The following is an 8,150-nucleotide window of genomic DNA, read 5'->3' on the forward strand; positions in this document are numbered from 1 at the left end:
GTGATGAATGGCTTATGGGTACCGGCAAGGAGCATCAGCAGGGGGGAGGCAAAAGGCTGTCTGTCGCACCAGAGACGGGAGCGCTTACTATAATAAAAATAGTGTGTATTAATTAAGCGCTTACCAAGAGCCAGGCTTTGGGTTAGTCTCTCTAAAGTTCAAAGCCTCAAGTAACAGAACTGTCTTCTGAGATGATAACAGGATTTAAAGGTTAGAACGATGACTCCTCCATCATCAGAGAGATGTTGAATGATGCGCATATTCAATTAACTGTATACCAATAGATACAGGGCGCCTACCTATTGGCCCAAGCAAGGATTAAGTCTCATTTTCTAAACATTGTGGATGAAGTGAAGTTTATTAAAAGCAAACAATAATAATTTGCTTAAAGCTTCTTAATTCTGGAATATAATTAATACTAGTAATCATGTAATTGATATTTAAGACATGACAAAGTCTATGGCCACGCCACCCTGAACAAGCTCGATCCCGTCTGATCTCGGAAGCTAAGCAGTGTCAGGCCTGGTTAGTACTTGGATGGGAGACCAATTAGGAAAACCAGGTGCTCTAGGTGTAAAAAATAAATTTAAAAAAAGAGATTGTGAGCAGACATGGTCCTTACAATCTATGAGGTCAACCAAGGTTTGCCTCACCTAAAAAAAAATTAAAAAATTAAAAATAAATAAAATAAATTTTAAAAGACATGACACAAATTATTACTAGTATGAATTACGATAACTTCTGAGCACCGTGCTAAGTATATTCTAGAAATCGTCTCGTTTATTACTCCTAGTAACCTGTACGAGAGGTTCGACGGGTCTTATTTTACAGATGGGGAAACTGAGGCATGGAAAGATCCTCGCCTGTGCCTGGTTTCCAACCTGGCGAGTGGCAGAGGTGGGACTACATCTCACTTCTACTTGGTTCGAAGCCGACAATGTCCTAACCCGTGACCACAGCAACCAGATTCAGTTACTATCTGTAATAATAAATCACAATTTCAAAAATAATGCTAGGGCGTGTTTCATGATAATAGTGAAATTCTAGTGGAAAACCAAGGGCATCAAAATTTGTTATATTTCTGATAATCCATGAACAAGTCAACTGTTCCATTTCCAGAGGTTTCTTTCTACGTGTCCATCGCTATTAAAATTCTTTCTACCTCGAAAACTGCTGGCTGGGCTTTGAACCACGCCTGTCTCTAAAAAGGGGGCGTTGTATCTTTTACGAACAGCGCTCTGTTTTCCTCCCGCCCCTGCCGCCAGTAGGGACGCAGCTCTGGGGACTTCCAGTGGGAGACTTCCGCTCAGAAAACCTGCAGGGGCCTCGCACGGCTGGTCCTTCAAGCCGGGACTGATAGGCTCCGGAGGGCCTCCTGGATGCCTGACGAAGACATCACAGGTCAAAGGGCCACGTAGGTGACGTGACCTCAAAGACATGAAGCCAAATGGAGGAAACAGGATTCTAAGATTTCACTGAAGGCGTTTTTGCCAAATACCACCCTCGAAATAAGAAGAATTCAAATCTTTTCTCACCAACTGTCTCACCTGAGAGAGAAAGATGCTAAAGCACATGGCTTATAACCTTCTTCTTCACATGAATATTTTTATACTTAAATAGATTTTTTAAAGCCCAGAAACCTGCATCCTATTTTAAGATTCCGAGGGGATGATATCTTAACTAAGATTGATGAAGGTTATAGAGAAACTTCTCTAGGAAAATGTATCAAAATTATCATTGAAAAAAAAGAAAAAAAAAGAAATGTTCTTTCTTCACCAAATCAACAAATATGCGATTTATCAAAATGATCCAGATTCAAGAAAAGGCTACCTATAGCCGAGCCCACATATGTATGAAGCTGAAAACAAAGGTGAGTTAGCCTTGAGTGCAAAAAAAATTCTTGTTTCCATCGCACATTGAGAAAGGGTCTTTCAAACAAAAGTCTTTTCAGTCTTATAATATCTACTGAACTGCCACTATCCTCCCCTTCACAAATACAGATACTTCTAAAAGTCCAAAACCAATTATGTTTTCTGGACATTTGTGTGCCTCTTTCAATAAACAAGTCACCTCCTGTATCCCCTCGTTTCAATACCTTCATATTAACCGTGACAACCAACTTTATTCAGAAATTTTCAACGCATTTCCACTGAGACTCCCATGTCTAAGTCATTTATGGCTCTGCACAGGCTGAGTTAGAAAGTCAAGGTGTTTTTATCCTCCCGTGGAGTTTCTCTGTATTTTTGCATGATTTTCTACTTGAAATTTTTAATTGTGTGTATTTCTTGCTACCTAAACTACAAGTTTCATGGGAGGAGGTGCCACCTCTTTACTTGCGACAGATTGTATCCTATTCTTTCATAGTCCTTCCAGCACTTTACACATAGTAGTTACTCAATAAACCTAACTGGAAAGGCCCAGAAATTGCCCTTCTAGGAATTCATCCTACAGATGCATTGGCGTGAGTGCATTGTTTTCAGCAATGAAAACCGGAATCTACATAAAATACCCATGGACAGAGGAATGATAAAATCAACGTCCATACCATGCAAAGTATAGATTACTACATGTTATATATATATATATATATATATATATATATATATATATATATATTACATATGCATTTAATATTACCAGGGCATATGAATTAATATGATATGGAAAAGTGTCCGTGATATTAGTATGTGAAAAAGAAGGTTAAAAGTTGCAGGAAAATATGTCGCATGCTCCCGTTTTTAACAAGTGCATACGTATTTACTTTATTAGGTACTATAACATATATTTTTTACGCATGAAAACATCTTAAAGTACATACAGCATACTCTCATGAACGGTACCTCTGAGAAGTGGGACATGGTGAAGGAAAGAGAAATTTTACTTCTCGATATATTTCCCTGCTGCTGATACTCTTTATGGAGAGTAAATATACCTAAAGGAATGAATGAATGCAACTCGAATGAATGGAGTGTACATAATCAAATGCTTACTTCTGTTCACCTGTTCTGTATGTGAAAAAGGTGATGACATCAGCCCTCTCCTGGGATGGAGGCACTATAGGATCAGACAGGTATTCACTGAAAGGCAACAAAGCGTCATCTAATTATTCAATCCTAGGAGTCTATAGACTCCATTCCCAGCTCATCTACTATCCACCGAGCTGTGTGACTACATAGCTCCCCTCTATCTTACAGCTTGCTTTTCCAACTTATCTGAAGTAAGATTGGGTGGATTAAAGAATTCCCAAATATTTTTGAACTCTAAATTTTGGGAGGAGAGAAAAAGAGAGGGAGGGAGGGAGGGAGGGAGGGAGGGATAAAGGGAAGGAAAGAGGAGGGAGAAAGAGAGAGAAATAAAGAGAGAGATGATGATGACATTCATCGAATGGCCAAAGCGTTGAAGATTCTGGCTGTCCCTCTATTAGGACATAAGCCGGTAAAGGAATCTGACAATGTGGGGGGTGGCTGGGGAGAAGGGGTGCTTAGGGGGTTAACGCTCATTTTATACTTCGCTTCATGATATAAATTTAGGCTTTCATCTGCAGTCAACCCTACATAACATCCTAGGGACAAGGGAACACTGTTTACAGCATGACATTTCAAATATCCAGATGATGGTCCATTTGGAATACATTACAACTCTGTTTTCTGTCATTAGGCTTTCTCGTACTCATATTGCATCCATATGTAGCCAGGACTCGCTCGTTACTCCAATTTTCTCTCCCTTGGGGGAACACGGGACAACGGGGGGACACTTTAGCACAGAAGTCTTTCTTAATATTCTCTCTTTTCTCACTTTTCTGCACTGGAAAACAAAAACATCAACGACGTTTGATCGGCAAGCGTAATTACAATATCACGGCCCGAATCTCATCAACCTGATATATACCCTCCTGTCTCAGAAGCAATAATGGTCCATGAATTTTACTCCAAATATGTTACAGATATAAGACCAGTAGGGCCACTCCAATATAGCCTAATGAGAAGAGCTTCTTTTTTATTTTCTGGCCTCAGTTAAAAAAAGAGAAAAAAAAAAAGGCAACTTCTTTGAATCATGACATCCTATTAAATGAAAAAGGAGCCGATGGTTTTCATTGTCCCCAGTGATATTATATACAGTTATTTTCCTGAGTTGTGACAGAGGATCTTACACAGACCTTAAAAAGGACAAGTTCATTTTTTTTAGCCAACTCTGAAAGATGATCGTCCCCACCTAATTCTACTTGAAAATCAACAGCCACGGTTTTATCTGGCGGTTCCCAGAGATGATGACCCACCGTGCCGTCTCCCACTCACCTGCATCTAGTTTTCATTACCCAAATATTTCTTTGTTCCTCTTTAAGAGCTACAAAGAAAGAGCTAGTCAGATCGGGGTGAGAACCTGAGGAAAGAAAAGGTTTCAGCGTGGGCGGGATGATGGAAAGATGGTCCTCGAACTGAGAAGCTGGAGAATTTCAGCATCAGTTGTAAGACAGGGCGATGGGAGCAGGTGAGCAAGGGATGGTCATGAGAGGTCATGGGTGCACACACCTGCCTTCCACAGACTCTCTCCCGTCCAATATGCTATTTCCTCTGGCATTTTCCTACCTTCCCCGCAGTTGACAGGGACCCCATCTCTCCCAACACACAGCCTCCCACTGGTCCAGCCTTCCTCCCTTTATCACTACTGAGGAATGAAATCTTTTCTTCCAACCCTTTCTCAACCTGCCTACCCTGGCAGACCCTACTCATCCGTACAGACTCAAACAATTAAACTGTTCAAGTGAGGTCTAAAGTATAAGCATTGTTACAGTGGCCATTGAGAGTCAAAGACCCAAGACCATGCTTTCCAATTCCTGTCTGACAAACCCTGGCCTTCTTCTCTTCAAACCCAGGCACAATCTGACACATCAAAATAAGTATTGGATTCTAAGCAGCCGGTTTCAATGGCTGAGCATTGGCCTGTAAAATAGAAATTGTTTGCCATCTTTGCCTTCCCCCATAAAAGCAGCAACTACAACTGCTAAGGTAAGCATGGGATGCTGACAGAAAAAGGCTGGGAAGGTGAGTAGCTTATCACAGGTAAGGGGGATCTTTCCATAAACCTATGAGGACACCACATCACGTAACTATGGAGCTGACCTTACGTATAATACACCCCTTTTGATTCAGGGCTGTAAGGATGAAAGTATCAGTTGTTCATTTGCAATACACTTTGTGATGGCACTTCTGGCTTTTTCCTCCTTGGGTAGCTAATGATTTAAGGCTTAAGCCTTTAAGATATTCAACTCAGGTATTCGACTTCACTATACATTTAAATGCAGTGGGGAAAAAAATAATAATAAATCACCACTGACCTTGAATGTCAGACTCGTACAAATTTGGCTGTTCTCACCTAATTCTGAACTTATAAGCATTTACTCACCCCCAAATTCTATTCAGCAAACTTTATGAGTCAACTTGAATCTGGAAAAAAACCTTTCTGATTTTGTATAATCCCGCTTGATCTCCAGATCACTGTGCCGAATTCACACATCTGTTACATGTGTATTATGGACCCACCATATACAAAGGAGCCATCTGAATCAATGACATAAGCGAGACCTAAATTATCTGACTTTTGATACTTAGCCGACTTTCGAGAAACAAGCCAGTTGTTTGATATTCATACAGAAACCTCGTTCCCTTTAACAGGCTTGGGTTTGTGGCTTTACTCCCTGTCGCCACACCCCACCCGCACATGCTCATTAATATAGGAATGAAATTACCCTTGTTTTATTCATACCGGGGTATTTCACCACAGATGTTTGCTGAAAACCCGTGAGGTAACCAGGATCCCTCATTCATATTCACACTGTCTCAGTTTTCTGCATGGCTTTAACACATTTTCCCAACTGGCTTAGCCTTCCCCTTCTCCTCCGACGTTTCTGAAATCAGCCCTAGCTTTCGCTCGATGACAAAGGCCTGAAATGCTAGGTACCCTCATTAATAAGGACATTTGACAGTCACACTATCATTTACAAGGTAAAAATCATGGCCAACAGCACCCTGTTCGAGGTTAAACCCTTTGTTGGGTTTTCTTGTTTTTTAGTTCATTCGTCAGTTAATCAAACGTTTTTGTTAATTCTTCTCTGAACCGAATTTAATATGAGCGTGACAAAGGAATGAGACTTAGCAAATACTTTGGGATATTAGGATCCCAGGGACCTGCTTAAAAGCAGGGCTTAATTTCTCTTCTGATGCTACTTTTCTTCTACTTAGAAATGTGAACACGATCATAATTTCAAGCTCTGTTTGTATTTCGTTCACCATAAGTCGGACCCTAATCTCTCCAAATACTTTTGGACTATTTAGACTTAGCAACTGGTTTGAGATTAAAATTTCCTTGACAAAGAAGAATTGGATTTTCATAGCAGAGATCACATAGTGGTGCTACATACACAGTGAGTTTCTTTTTTTTAATGCACGTGGTTTCCCAAAAGACTGAATTGTATGCGGAAATAAACAAAAGACGACTCGAATGAGAAAAGGCAGCGGCGATCTAGTCTGAGGTTGTTGTCGAAAGGGCGTCAGCTGCCATCACGTGCGTTTGGCAGAGACGCAGAGAGGCAGGCAGGACAATGGGACTGTGTTATGGTGGGAAGGGGGGTGCTTAGCTGCACCCTGATTGGATGCTCACACAGATGACTGTCCCCGGAAATGGGCTCCCTGGTTAAGGGAGCACATTTGGCCTTCTCTATGGCTCTCTGAATCGGGAGCAGGGACCAAAACTCAGGGAAAGTGTCAGCTACCGATTAAATTCTGGCCATTCGGGGCCCGTGGTTCCAGGAGTGGTCGTCAAGCTGGGCTGCTTGCTGCAGATCGTGGGTCAGAGTCTCTTTTCACACCTGTTCCGGCCGTGGCTGGCTTGTGCATTTCAATGGTCAGCCGATACACACTGAAGCGTCTCCCTCAAGTCTCGGAAGTTAAAATGGCCAGGCTATTCTGACCGACGCTGCTCCCCAACTAACTGGCGGGCTTTGCGTCTCTTCTCTACGACGACAAAGTGAAGTCGATGTAGATTTTTTGAAGAAGGTAAAAACCACGAAGACGACAATAAACGCTGAGCACCCGACGGCTTTGGAAGGTGAGCCCGGTTCGCGTCGTGGAGCTTACTTTTCCACTGTTCCCTCTAACACGAAACTCACAAGAACAAGATCGAACTGGGTGTCGCTATTTGCAACCTCTTTTATAATAATAATAAAAAAAATTTTCATGAACTTCCTCGTTTTGTCATTTAGCGACTTTCCCTACTCCCCAATTTGACGACTCTGTTATCTGTTTCCAACTATTTTATTGCGATGACAATAAAGGTTCCTTTGCTCTACAGGCGGCATTCTGCTCATTTGGGATCTTCGCGGTATTTCTAATTTTTCACTCTGATGAAAAAAATACAGCGCAGCATACCTCAGCAGGTGACGTTCGCCACGCGGCTCTGACCCACAGAGTCTCAGCAACAGATCTCGCTGGTCCCTGCAATGATGCGACTCTTGTCTTTCCATTATATTTTTGGAGATTATAGATATAGATATAGATATAGATATAGATATAGATATAGATATAGATATAGATATAGATATAGATATATGTAATATCCAACAATAAATAATGCTAGCTTAACAGATAAAACCCAGTATTTCTGCAAGCTATAAAAGCGCTGGGCCTCCCATCCATTACGATAATCCTTTGCATGTTCCTCCCGGTTTCCAGTTGGTACCCATTGAGAGTAAGTCCTTCATCCTAACAGATGTCAAACAAATAAACCCAATCTGAGGCTCTCCTGAGCAAAACTAGACACATTTCCTAGACCCAAGAGAAGCAACAATAAATATAATGTACACGGTGTCCAGCTGTTGGCTGTGATTAGTTTCGACTTTTGCTACGTCATTGCGATTAGCAGGATGACAGACCTCCTACGTCCAAACCCTGGCCCAGGATGACAGACCTCCTACGTCCAAACCCTGGCCCAGGCCCCATCGGCATCCCAAGGTTTTTCTGAACAACAGGTGGCAGTAGAGAGGCACATTCTGCAGACGCTAATGAAGAGGTTTTCTGTCTCGGGCGTGGCCGCAGAAACACAGCCGAAGGGGATGGACTGGATAGCGAAATCATAACCCGATTCGAGGCGCTCTG

General features: G+C 41.8%; 1 pseudogene; it reads left to right on the forward strand.

Annotated features, from left to right (window-relative positions):
- The first annotated feature begins 455 nt into the window (after positions 1–455).
- LOC118611758 lies at positions 456–574 on the forward strand (annotated as a pseudogene).
- The last annotated feature ends 7,576 nt before the right edge of the window (positions 575–8,150 follow it).

Source organism: Rousettus aegyptiacus, unplaced genomic scaffold (genome assembly GCF_014176215.1).
Source record: "Rousettus aegyptiacus isolate mRouAeg1 unplaced genomic scaffold, mRouAeg1.p scaffold_m13_p_14, whole genome shotgun sequence".
In the NCBI taxonomy this organism is placed as follows: Eukaryota; Metazoa; Chordata; class Mammalia; order Chiroptera; family Pteropodidae; genus Rousettus; species Rousettus aegyptiacus.